The sequence below is a fragment of the Ranitomeya variabilis genome, chromosome 4 (assembly GCF_051348905.1).
Source record: "Ranitomeya variabilis isolate aRanVar5 chromosome 4, aRanVar5.hap1, whole genome shotgun sequence".
NCBI classification, from domain to species: domain Eukaryota; kingdom Metazoa; phylum Chordata; class Amphibia; order Anura; family Dendrobatidae; genus Ranitomeya; species Ranitomeya variabilis.
Window position 1 is genome coordinate 338,625,527 of NC_135235.1, and position 13,527 is coordinate 338,639,053.

At 42.5% G+C, this 13,527-nt stretch overlaps 1 protein-coding gene across 8 annotated transcripts in view; it reads right to left on the reverse strand.

Moving 5' to 3' along the window:
- MPV17L (MPV17 mitochondrial inner membrane protein like) overlaps window positions 1–13,527 on the reverse strand; it is a 73,222-nt gene that overhangs the window by 36,485 nt on the left and 23,210 nt on the right. For 2 of the 8 annotated variants that reach the window (XM_077250633.1, XM_077250634.1), the window contains exon 2: window positions 280–358. The exons of the other annotated variants lie outside the window; for them this stretch is intronic. The gene's annotated coding sequence lies outside the window, so the exon portion shown is untranslated. The remainder of the gene's footprint in view (window positions 1–279; window positions 359–13,527) is intronic. 8 annotated transcript variants of the gene reach the window in all.

Sequence of the window (13,527 nt, forward strand, 5' to 3'; positions counted from 1 at the left end):
CGCCTAGGGCGCCGTAATCTCTCGGGCCGGCCCTGGCATAGACCCATTCATTTGAATGGGTCTACATGTGTCAGTGTCTCCGGTACGTGAGAAAACTGTCACTACACGTACCGGAGCCACTGACGTGTGAAACCGGCCTTACACACACATTTAATAAAAGAGATATATACCTAGATGGGAGGGCCTCTTCTAAGCTGCAGCTTTAGTTTTCTATTCGTTATACTCTGTTCATCTTGAGAAAAGTATAGACAATTGTATTGGAAAATAATAACTACTTACTGGTAAATCAGATTTTCCAAAACCACGGAGAGCACCATGGAGAGAGAGGATCTGCCCCCGAGGACGGGAAACCCTACAGCTTTAAAATACAGAGCGCCTTAGTACGCTTCAGTGGTTTACAGCTCACAAGAGAACCTCTGTTTGGTAATTTATTTATTTTTCATTCAATATGGCCATGTGAGGGCTTATTATTTTGCGGGATGAGTTGTACTTTTGAACTACACCATTGATTTTATGATGTCGTGTACTGGAAAATGTGAAAAAAATTTTAAGTGCGGTGAAATAGCAAAAAAAAAGTGCAAGTCCACATTTCTTTTTTTTTTCCTTTTTAAATTTATATATCATGTTCACCACATGCTAAAACTGACCTGCCATTATGATTCTCCCGGTCATTATGAGTTCATCGACACCAAACATGTCTACGTTCTTTTTTTATCTAAGTGGTGAAAAAAAACCCCCAAAGTTTGTAAAAAAAAAAAAAAAAAGTTGCCATTTTCCGATACCCGTAGCGTCTCCATTTTTCCGGATCAGGAGCTGGGTGAAGGCTTATTTTTGGCATGCTGAGCTGATAATTTTATTGATACCATTTAGGGATAGATACAATGTTTTAATCTCCTGTTATTGCAATGCTGTGGCGCCCAAAAAACGTATTTCTGGCATTTTTTTCTTTTTTTCTTATGATTCTTACAATTATTATTTTTTATATGTTTTGATCGGTTGATTCTGAACGCAGCGATACCAAATATGTGTATTTTTCTATTTTATTTTGAATGGAACAAAAGGGTGGTGATTTTAATTTTTATATTTAATATTTTTAAAAACTTTTTTTATTTTTCACTTGCTTTAATAGTCTCCATGGGAGACATGAAACTGCGATCTTCTGAACGCTTGTGCTACACAGAGAAGGGCTGCAGTATTGCTCTGTGTAGCAGAAATGATCATCTGCTATGAACACCGCCCACTGGGTGGCACTCATCGCAGATCGATTATGACAACCACAGGGTTATCCTGCAGATCCCGGGTTGTCATGCCAACTCATCGACGCACCGCAATCATGTAATGGGTGCCAATGAGCGTGGCTTGTGATACGCATCCGATGCACTCATGTTAAATGGTGCTGTCAGAGATGGAAAGTGGCATATAGCGTGTTAACAGCTGCGGGTGAATCATAGTTCCAGCTGTTAGGGGCACATGTCATGTGATGGAAAAGGGGCACATGTCATGTGATGGAAAAGATCGCTGGATCCAGCATCAAAAGGGGGAGACCTGAGATGTGCTGTGCATATATACACACAGTTTGATTAGCAATAGAATAAACGCCACAGCACTCACCTCACCAGTCTTGCAATTCAAGTGTCCTTTATTAGATCACACGAAAAAACATCTTCATGGCACGGGAGGGTAACAAAGTGCAGGAGTGCAACAGACGGAACGACGACGGCCGTTTCGCGCTAAGGAAAAGCGCTTCCACTGGTCTATGTCAGAGAGGAAGTGACGCCGCAATAAGAAGGTGAGTGATTACAAATCCCTCCTGCGCCAACTTCCAATCGGACATCAAAGTGCATAGTGCTGCTAAAAACAAATTAAAAACATATCAAAGCACATCACTAGGACATATAACTAGAAAAATAGATACATTCCCAAGGAAAAGGCAGTGGACCTAATAAGAATAGCTCGCGGCAGGGGTATGCACAACGGCCAATGCCGGTTTACCGCCTATCATTTGATTACAATAATTAATTGCCTATCACAGGACCTGCACAAATGAAAAAAATCAAACAGAAAAATATATACATACACAAATATGACTCAATAAATGAATCTAACGAATCTAATCTCTCTGGCATAGACCCGTGGAAGCGCTTTTCCTTAGCGCGAAACGGCCGTCGTCGTTCCGTCTGTTGCACTCCTGCACTTTGTTACCCTCCCGTGCCGTGAAGATGTTTTTTCGTGTGATCTAATAAAGGACACTTGGACTGGTGAGTGCTGTGGCGTTTATTCTATTGCTAATCATTATTCAAAGACTTTATATCAACGCAAGCACCTCCTTTCTATGTCAGACGTCCAGTCGTTTTCTTCGTATTCCACGAGATTGTTGCATCTCTGATATTGGAGGCTGTGCGGCTTTTTTTGCTCTATTATATTGGATTTCATTGGTTTGGAGCTTGCACGCCTTTGTGAAGAGTACCGTGGATTGATGGTGTAGCAAGATAATTTTTGATTTGCTTTACCACATTATGGAGTCTGATTCGGCACCTGTGCGAGGCAGTTTACAAGCCGGCCGGGAGGACGCCAGTAATTATTTTAAAGAGTGCGAGCAAACAGACGAAGTGCATATGCTCAGCACAAGGTCTCTGGAATATAAATTGACGAATCTCTCAGAAAGAGAGATTAGACTCTTCTGGACAAACAATTCGTTGCAACCATATGTTGACAACAACCGAGTCCCTAGAGGTCTACGGGTCTGGAAAGAGATATCCCACCACAGTGGCGATGCGGCTTTCAAAGTTGAATGGGAGCACATTATGCTCAAATGCTCTCAGGATCTGCTAAAATTGGTTTTAAAATCTAATATGCACAATTATGAGTTACTTAATACTGACATTTTGAAAACACAAGGTGAGCTGCGAAGTAGATTGTCGGATAACCAATGGGCGGCCTTTAATAAAAAATTGGATTCCAGGTTGGTCCTCGTACAGGCGGAAACCAAACAAAGGAAAAGGGACAAATTTTTGCGGGACAAGAATGACTATGACTCTGGCAATATTTTCACTTGGAGTAAGATGCATAAAGATAACCACGCGGTACACACCCAAGGGGGTAAGTTTAGACAACGTAAGCGGAGTCATAATAAGAAGAAAAAATTCAATCAACCAAATGGCAGAGATTACTTAACAACTGAATCTGACTCTAGTCTCAGTGAGAGTTTGTCTACCAATATAGAATCTCCATGAGAAACCTCCCTTGAGACTCAAGCCACCGCTTCGATCCCTTTAGGAGGAAAACACGGAGGGGCAAACGGAAATACCGGCCCCGAATGGCGACGCAAGAGAAAGTTTGTCTCGTGGAGACAGGAACGGTATTAAAGACTTCTCCCGACGACTAGATGGCCAATTTAACACACCGGGTGCTGGATCCAGCCCAACTTTCGTTACTTTCAAAAGGCTTGAATTATTGTTTACCTGACAGTTTTGATTTTGTTTCTTTCCAAATAGATATGTTTAAGGCTACAAGGAAAATGCATCTGTATAAGTTTTTCCGTTCTAGTACCGCAGAGCCTGTTACTCTGGAGGGTGAACGCCCTTGTAAGGTGGGACCTTTAGGCTTTATGGCCAATGCAGAAGAAGAAGTGCTTGCGGACTTATATGAGGACGCTAGATGTCTGTTTAGTCTTAATGATTCAGTACTGGACAGTGACACCTCTGCATTGAGTGAAAGTACCCCGTTTTTGGGCGGAGTCCCTTCCTCATACATGCCTCCTACTTCCCCGGGCAATATGGTCGACCTATTTGAAACTTTAGTTTTAAAAGATATGGAAGCCTTAGTGTATAGAAAAGCCACTTCGAATCTGACTAACGATGAAACAAAAGCTTTAAAAGAAATAGCTAGCTGGACCGATGTAATTATTCGCCCTGCTGATAAGGGGGGAAAAACCGTCCTTTTGCCCAGGGAAGTATACTTGGTTGAAGCCAGTTGGCAGCTGTCAGACGTGTCAACTTATGTCAGATTACAGGGTGATCCTACCTTTAAATTTAAGGGTGAGTTATGCACTTTTCTAAGAAAGGCAGTAGAAAATGGGGTTATTTCACAAAGGAAGGCAGAAAGGTTACTTCCTAGCTTTCCAACAAAACCCCATTGGTACTACCTTCCAAAAATCCACAAATCTATGACTGCTCCCCCCGGGAGACCGATTGTATCTGGGATAGGCTCCCTTACGGAGCCTTTATCTCAGTACATTGACTGGCTCTTACGTCCTTTACTTTCTGACGTTCCTTCCTATACCAAGGACACCAATTCATTCTTGAACCAGATGCAGGGTTTCGAGTGGCAGCCGGGGTTCTCCCTGGCATCCATTGATGTGGTCAGCCTGTACACCAATATTCCACAGAGATTAGGTGTTGACACCATTAGACGTATATTAAATACTACCAATAAAAGTCAGGGGTATATTGATTTTGTTTGTGGAGGCTTAAATTTTATATTAACACATAATGCCTTCACTTTCCTCGACGTCTGGTACAGGCAGACCACTGGGACTGCCATGGGGACCCCGGCTGCATGTACATTCGCAAACCTATACATGGCTGTCTTTGAAGAAGATTACATCTATTCAGGTAACAATAGGTTTCTGAAACACATAAAATTCTTTTTGAGGTACGTCGATGATTTATTTATGATATGGGACGGTACTGAAGCTGAGCTTGATTCGTTTGTTGATTATTTAAATCGTGACAACTCTATGGGCATGTCTTTTACCCATAAATTTGGGGGTATGAGTTTAGAATTTTTAGATGTTTTTGTGGAGGTAATAGAGGGTAGGTTGCGGACTTGTTTTTTGGAAACCTACTGCAGTGAATTCGATCTTACACTATAATAGTTTTCACCCTAATCATACTAAAAGGTCGTTACCATACAGCCAACTTTTGAGGACACGCCGCACTAATAATACGCAAGAGGGCTTCGAGCGGCAATCTGGAGAGCTCCTTTCTAGGCTCCGTGATAGAGGTTACCCAGATGAATTATTGGAGTCTGTAGTAAATCGAGTAAGGGCTACTTCACAGGGCCCAAGAAAAAGGACGCCTGATGCTTCTGAACAGCAATTTACCTTTTGCTTCCAATACGGTCCTTTAGATCGAGAGATAAGATCGGTTATTCGGAAGCATTGGCATATATTGGAGAGAGATAAGGAATTAGTGGGAAAGACTGTAGGTGGCCCTTTGATATCTAATAGACAAGGGACCCGCATTAGAGACATGCTGGTGCATAATCGTGTGACTAGGGATAGGACTACTTGGTTGGAACGAACTGTTCCCAAAGGTAACCATCGATGTGGCCACTGCCAATATTGCCGCTTTCATGTTTTGGGCCAGACTTTGAATATCGGCCCTGTGACACATGTTGTTCGGCAATTTATTTCTTGCAAGACAGAGTTTGTAGTCTATGTGGTGTTCTGTCCCTGTAAGAGATTCTATACTGGTAAAACCATCCGCAAGCTGTACATACGGTTCAGAGAACATTTTAAATCGATCCTTTAAGGTAAGGGTGTCCCGAGACTGATTAGTCATATTAGAGAGAACCACGGAGGGAATCCTGAAGTGCTGACCTTCGCAGGTATCAAGAGAATATCCCTCCCTGCACAGGGAGGTGATCTTCATAAATTGTTACTACGACAAGAGGCTAAATGGATTATGCGGACACGTGCCACCGGCCCGGCCGGTTTGAATGATAGAGTGGATATGTCCGTTTTTCTTTAGATTAATTCTGTAACAATTATTTTTGTGTTTCGTTAGATTCATTTATTGAGTCATATTTGTGTATGTATATATTTTTCTGTTTGATTTTTTTCATTTGTGCAGGTCCTGTGATAGGCGGTAAACCGGCATTGGCCGTTGTGCATACCCCTGCCGCGAGCTATTCTTATTAGGTCCACTGCCTTTTTCTTGGGAATGTATCTATTTTTCTAGTTATATGTCCTAGTGATGTGCTTTGATATTTGTTTTTAATTTGTTTTTAGCAGCACTATGCACTTTGATGTCCGATTGGAAGTTGGCGCAGGAGGGATTTGTAATCACTCACCTTCTTATTGCGGCGTCACTTCCTCTCTGGCATAGACCCGTGGAAGCGCTTTTCCTTAGCGCAAAACGGCCATCGTCGTTCCGTCTGTTGCACTCCTGCACTTTGTTACCCTCCCGTGCCGTGAAGATGTTTTTTCGTGTGATCTAATAAAGGACACTTGAACTGCAAGACTGGTGAGTGCTGTGGCGTTTATTCTATTGCTAATCATTATTCAAAGACTTTATATCAACGCAAGCACATCCTTTCTATGTCAGACGTCCAGTCGTTTTCTTCGTATTCCACGAGATTGTTGCATCTTTGATATTGGAGGCTGTGCGGCTTTTTTTGCTCTATTATATTGGATATATACACAGTTTGCAGAATTATTAGTCAAGTTGTATATTAATCACATGATACTTTTTATACATGTTGTCCTACTCCAAGCGGTTCAGGCTTGAGAGCCAACCACCAATTAAGTAAATCAGGTGATGTGCATCTCTGTAATGAGGAGGGGTGTTGTCTAATGACATCAAAACCCTATATAAGGTGTGCTTAATTATTAGGCAACTTCCTTTCCTTTGGCAAAATGGGTCAGAAGAGAGATTTGACGGGCTCTGAAAAGTCCAAAATTGTGAGATGTCTTGCAGAGGGATGCAGCAGTCTTGAAATTGCCAAACTTTTGAAGGGGGATCACTGTACAATCAAGCGTTTCATGGCAAATAGCCAACAAGGTCACAAGAAGCGTGTTGGGGAAAAAAGGCGCAAAATAACTGCGCATGAATTGAGGGAAATCAAGCGTGAAGGTGCCAAGATGCCATTTGCCACCAGTTTTGCCATATTTCAGAGCTGCAATGTTACTGGAGTAGCAAAAAGCACAAAGTGTGCGATACTCAGGGACATGGCCAAGGTAAGGAAGGCTGAAAAACGACCCCCTTTGAACAAGAAACATAAGATAAAACGTCAAGACTGGGCCAAGAAATATCTTAAGGCTATGTCTCCACGTTAAGGCTACGCGGCGGTATCGCCGCAGCGGCGAAGCCGCTCGGCGTTAAGCCCCGCCCCCTTAATGGGACGCGATGGTGCCGGATGTGTACAGTACACATCCGGGATCATCGCACCCCTCGCCATAGGGCCCTGTGATATGCCTTGCGGGGACGCTGCGTCCCCGCAAGGTGTACGGACATGCTGCGTTCTGAAAAGACGCGTAGCATGTCCGGAGTCGCAGGGCCGCCACGTGCGGGTTTCCACGCATAGTGGAGAAGGGATTTCATAAAATCCCCTCCACTATGCTGGAACATCTGGACGCTGCTTGTTTGACGCTGCAGCGTCAAACAAGCAGCGTTTACTGACCGTGGAAACATACCCTAAGACTGACTTTCAAAGGTTTTATGGACTGATGAAATGAGAGTGACTCTTGATGGGCCAGATGGATGGGCCAGAGGCTGGATCAGTAAAGGGAAGAGAGCTCCACTCCGACTCAGACGCCAGCAAGGTGGAGGTGGGGTACTGGTATGGGCTGGTATCATCAAAGATGAACTTGTGGGACCTTTTCGGGTTGAAGATGGAGTTAAGCTCAACTCCCAGACCTACTGCCAGTTTCTGGAAGACAACTTCTTCAAGCAGTGGTACAGGAAGAAGTCGGTATCGTTCAAGAAAAACATGATTTTCATGCAGGACAATGCTCCATCATATGCCTCCAACCACTCCACAGCGTGGCTGGCCAGTAAAGGTCTCAAAGAGGAAAAAATAATGACATAGCCCCCTTGTTCACCTGATCTGAACCCCATAGAGAACCTGTGGTCCCTCATAAAATGTGAGATCTACAGGGAGGGAAAACCGTTCACCTCTCAGAACAGTGTCTGGGAGGCTGTGGTGGCTGCTGCACGCAATGTTGATCGTAAACATATCAAACAACTGACAGAATCTATGGATGGAAGGCTGTTGAGTGTCATCATAAAGAAAGGTGGCTATATTGGTCACAAATTTTGGGGGGTTTTGTTTTTGCATGTCAGAAATGTTTATTTCTAAATTTTGTGCAGTGATATTGGTTTACCTGGTGAAAATAAGGTGAGATGGGAATATATTTGGTTTTTATTAAGTTGCCTAATAATTCTGCACAGTAATAGTTACCTGCACAAACAGATATCCTCCTAAGATAGCCAAATCTAAAATAAAAACAATCCAACTTCCAGAAATATTAAGCTTTGATATTTATGAGTCTTTTGGGTTGATTGAGAACATAGTTATTGATCAATAATAAAAATAATCCTCTAAAATACAACTTTGTATCAGTCTTTGATAGGGTTCACTGGGGATTTTTAGAGGCTACACTAGAGGCAATAGGTATACGACAGAGGATGAGGAACTGGACTATGGCTCTATATTATGATCCATCAGCTAGAGTGCAAATAAATGGGCAGCTGTCGGCGCCGTTCTCAATTAAAAACGGGACACAACAGGGTTGTCCACTCTCCCCATATCTCTACATCCTGGTAATGGAGACCTTAGCTAATGCACTCAGGCAAAATCAGTCGATTAAGGGGATTCAAGTGGGTCGCACGGAACATAAGCTGGCTCTATTTGCGGATGACCTCTTACTATATGTGACCTCCCCTAGAGTTAGTCTACCATCTATACTAAAAGAGTTTGAAATATTTGGGAGGTTGAGTAATTTTAAGTTTAACTTGTGTAGAGATCAGACTGAACCAAAGAATCCATTTTGTCTTCCTCCTGAGAAATCTGATAGATACAGCAAGAAGTATATTTCTGCAAACTTGACATCTTCTTTGTTTTGTTAGTAATCACGCGCGCATTCCTCCTTGAAATTGTAGCTTTTTTATCCACATACCAAATAATTGTAACTCTACACTAGAATAGACTTGCTTTGTAAGTGATTATGAAATATGAGCGCTTATGCGCATGTCTGAAAAATGTCTAAACTTTTTATCTATATAAAGAAGGGATCGTGCCCAGTGAGGGGAGGCGTGCTCTGAGGCCATCCCTATGTATGAACACACAACCTTTGTGCTGCGTGTCATTTATTTGGATCCCATCCAGGAAGCCAGGGACGGAGAGGACTCAACATTCTTTGGCGCCTGAACAGGGACCCGAGGCGAGAGTATCTACTCAAGATTCACCTGTGGATACGGACAACGGAGATCTGGGATAATGGACGGCAAATGAACTGAAAAACCTGGCCAGGTAAGAGACATTATTAGTTCTCTTTTATCTGCCCTGTATTATCCGAAAGATCTCTATGAGCCGTGTCACGCTGGGTTAGTCTAGTAGTGAGTAGATACCTATAAAACTCGGGTTACCATATTGTATAGATTTATAAGTCCTGTCCCTGGCAGTGTGTGAACAGTGTGAAGGTTGTGGCATGTTGTGAAAGAAGAGCAAAAGTACGTAGAAAATAAGCCGAAATAGTTGGGGTATAAGCCTTATACACGGAAGTCAGCCTAACTGGGTCATGTGTTTGCGTCCTTTCGAGGAGACCTCCGCCCATGCTTGACTATTCATTAAGTGCTTAACCTCCTTCATTTCTGGATAAGGTTTGATAGAATGAGCCCAGGACGCGGTTTCATGAGCCTGGGACAAGTATGCTAACTGAGACAGAAAGTTTTGTGATCTGTATGGTGTTGCTGAGTCTGTTTGCATGTGCAATAGCACTCAAGTACGTCCTGCATATTAGAAGAAACGGAGCAGACGAGCCTTTCAATATTTTAGCTCCCTAGGAGAGAAGGCAACGAGACATCACCACAGTGATTGTCCAAACGTCACCTGGGGTAGAAATAGCAAATATTAAAAGGATATTTTAGCTCCCTAGGAGAGAAGGCAACGAGACATCACCACAGAGTAAGTGATTGTCCAAACGTCACCTGGGGTAGACATAGCTAAAATGGGAAATAAACAGACAAAAACCGTCTTAGGACAAGTGGAAGCAGCAGATATCATACAGGAAAGATGTGGAAAGACAGTCAGAAAAGCAGATTAGAAGGGTAAGAGAAAAATTGGGAATTTCAGAAGCACTTGTGTTCAGCACAGAATGGGAAAGAATGAGCAAGGAACGAGGTGGAATTATTAAAGATAATAGATGGATTTTTGTAAGTTTGATTGTCTAAGACAAAGGAAATTGTTAAGTTGCTGGAAGATTATTTCTTTTTGGCGCAAAGCCAATTTTTTAGAAATCCTTATAACTTTTTGTCTGAACATGATTTTGAAGTTCTGTTTTTATCAAAGTGATATGTTTTGATTGATAATTCTTCGTGCAAAAAAATTAGCATTTGGCATTTTGCCAAGTTTTTGTTACAATGTTTGAGAAACAAAAGGAAAAGTTCAAAGCCGCTACTCCAGACTGGAGGACGTTAGAACAACCAAATATTGTGAAACAACGATGTTTAGGAATAGCCATGGATATAAAAGAAAATCATAAGCCTGTCAGAATAGCTGAGGGTTATGATGGGGTAATTCGAACACTGCCATATACTGTGCCCCTAGAGGTCTCATTAGGACCTAAATGTTTTGCATCCAGATTTTTGTATGCCAGAGGTGCCCCAACATGTTTGTTGGGAACTGATGTCCTAAAGAAATTAGAAGCTAATATCAATTTTAGGAAAGATGGCACAGTTATGTTGACTATCCCTGATGATGCAGAATCATTAGAACAATATGTCAGAATTCAGGCTTTTGAGGATTTTACGGAAGAGAAAGAATACACCACAGATCTAGACCTCTCAATGATCCCAGAAACACTGTGGGCACAGGGTGACACTGATGTGGGATTATTGCATATCTCTCCTGTAAAATTATCTGTGCAACCAGGAACTGTTCTCCCACAGCTCAGACAATACCCTGTGAGTGCCCAACAGGAACTAGCGATTACAAAACAGATAGAGGAATACAGAGAGAAAGGAGTTTTGGTAGAGATACAATCACCTGCTAACACTCCTCTGTATCCAGTCAAGAAGAGAACTCTTGATAAGAGTTCTACACCCAAATATCGTATGGTACATGATCTAAGAGAAATAAACAAGGTTCTAGATCCAATCACCCCAGTTGTACCCAATCCTCATACGTTATTATCACAGATACCAGTCAGTTCTCAAGTATTTACTGTAATAGATCTTTCAAATGCATTTTTCTCGGTTCCTTTACACCAAGATAGTTGGCATTTGTTTGCATTTACATTTAAGGGCAAACAGTTGGCGTGGACACGCCTTCCACAGGGAATGATACACTCCCCTACTCTTTATTCAAATGCCCTACAAACAGTCCTTCAGAGGTTTGAACCTGAACCACAGGTAGTAATTTTGCAGTATGTGGATGACATACTACTTTGCTGCCCAGATCTAGAAACCGCAGAAAGGTCCACTGTAAGTTTACTATGTTTTCTAGAAAAAGAAGGGTGTAAAGTGAATAGACAAAAGCTACAAGTTTGTCGGATCAAAGTGGTCTTTCTAGGTCATTGCATTTCTCAAGGTAAAAAGCATCTTACACCTCAAAGAACTGAAGCAATAAGACAGATGAATGAGCCTAGAAATCATAAACAGCTACGAGCATTTCTAGGAATAGTGTCTCATTGTAGACAATGGATTATACATGCCAGTCAACTAATGCAACCACTGTATGACTGTGTAAAAAGTGAACCTTATTTGTTGACAAAAGAAGGTCAGATTTCGTTCCAACAATTAAAAGATGCCCTTGTTTCAGCTCCAGCGTTAGGGCTACCAGACTACACCAAACCATTTCAGCTTATGGCTGCAGAAATTGATTCTCATGCTACAGGAGTTCTTACTCAGAAGCATGCAGGGAAACAAAGACCAATTGCATATCTTTCAGCAAGGTTAGATCCAGTAGCTAGGGCAGCGCCAACCTGTGTACGTGTAGTTGTTGCTGTCTCACTATTGTTGGACAAAGCATCAGAAATTGTCCTAGAGTATCCACTCACAGTTCAAACTACACATGATGTTTATGGGATATTAAACCAGGTCCAACCAAAACACATTTCCATGGCCAGACATTTGCGGCTACAGTGTTCTTTGCTGCTCCCCTCTACTATCACATTTGCTAGGCTTCAGACTCTTAATTTAGCAACACTGCTACCTCTCGAGTCTGAAGGGGGGAATAAGGACACTGATCCACACGCAAATTTTTTCCCTACAGACACACATGATTGTACAGAGCTCATTTTACAAGAAACGGTAGGCTTACCCAATGTATCCGAAACACCACTTCAAAATCCAGATTTAGAGCTGTTTATAGATGGTAGTAGGTTTGCAGATGACACAGGTAACTTCCATACAGGGTATGCAGTTGTGTCAGAATCTGAAACTCTCAAAGCAGAACCGCTTCCACCGAAACAGTCTGCACAAGAAGCAGAACTAACAGCATTGATTGAAGCGCTAAAAATAGCTGAGAATCAGACAGCTAATATATACACTGATTCTAGGTATGCACATGGTATTGTGTTTGATTTTGGAGTAATCTGGAGAGCTAGAGGTTACATGACAGCGTCAGGACAACCTGTAAAACATGCTTCTCTGATCAAACAGATCTTAGAGGCTGCACAAGAAACAAAAGAAGTAGCAGTAATTAAGGTAGCTGCACATGTGAGACTCGACACTAGGGAATCTAGGGGAAATGATAGGGCTGACAAAGCAGCCAAAGCAGCGGCAGTTAAACCCTTACAACAGGTCCATACTGTAAACCCCACAGAAAATACTGAAGATAGACTAAGACAAGCACAGGAAGATGCAGGAGAAGAGGAGAGGGACAGGTGGAAAAAGGAAGGGGCAGAAGAACAAGCAGGAATTTGGAAGAAAGATGGACTATGTCTACCTAGAGCCTGGTACCCGATTGTAGTTGGTGGACTGCACCACCCTACTCATGTGTCTGCAAATGCAATGACACTGCTGGCAAAGCAAGTCTGGTTGGCTCCAGGTTTTGGCAACTATGCAAGAGACTATTGTGCTGCATGCGCTATATGCCTGGCACATAATCCCGGACAGACAACAAAGACCCCTATGAAGCACCACGTCCGACCTCTCTACCCGTTCCAGCGATTACAGATAGACTTTATCCAGCTGCCAAAAAGTAATGGGTATGAGTATGTGCTGGTGTGTGTGGACATGTTCTCAGGGTGGCCAGAGGCCTATCCAGTTCGGAAGGCTTCAGCTAAAAACACTGCTGTAAAGCTAGTTGCCGAACTGATACCCCGTTACGGTCTCCCTGAAGTGATCGAGTCAGATAGGGGTACTCATTTTACTGGAGAAATATTTCAAAATGTACTGAAAATGTTGGGTGTTGAAAGTCAGTTACACACTCCGTATCATCCTCAAAGTTCTGGTAAGGTGGAACGCATGAATGGAACTTTAAAATTAAAAATACAGAAAGCCATGGCTGAAACAGGAAAGCCTTGGACAGAATGCCTTCCACTGGCCCTGTACTCAATACGCAATACCCCAAGGGGTAAGA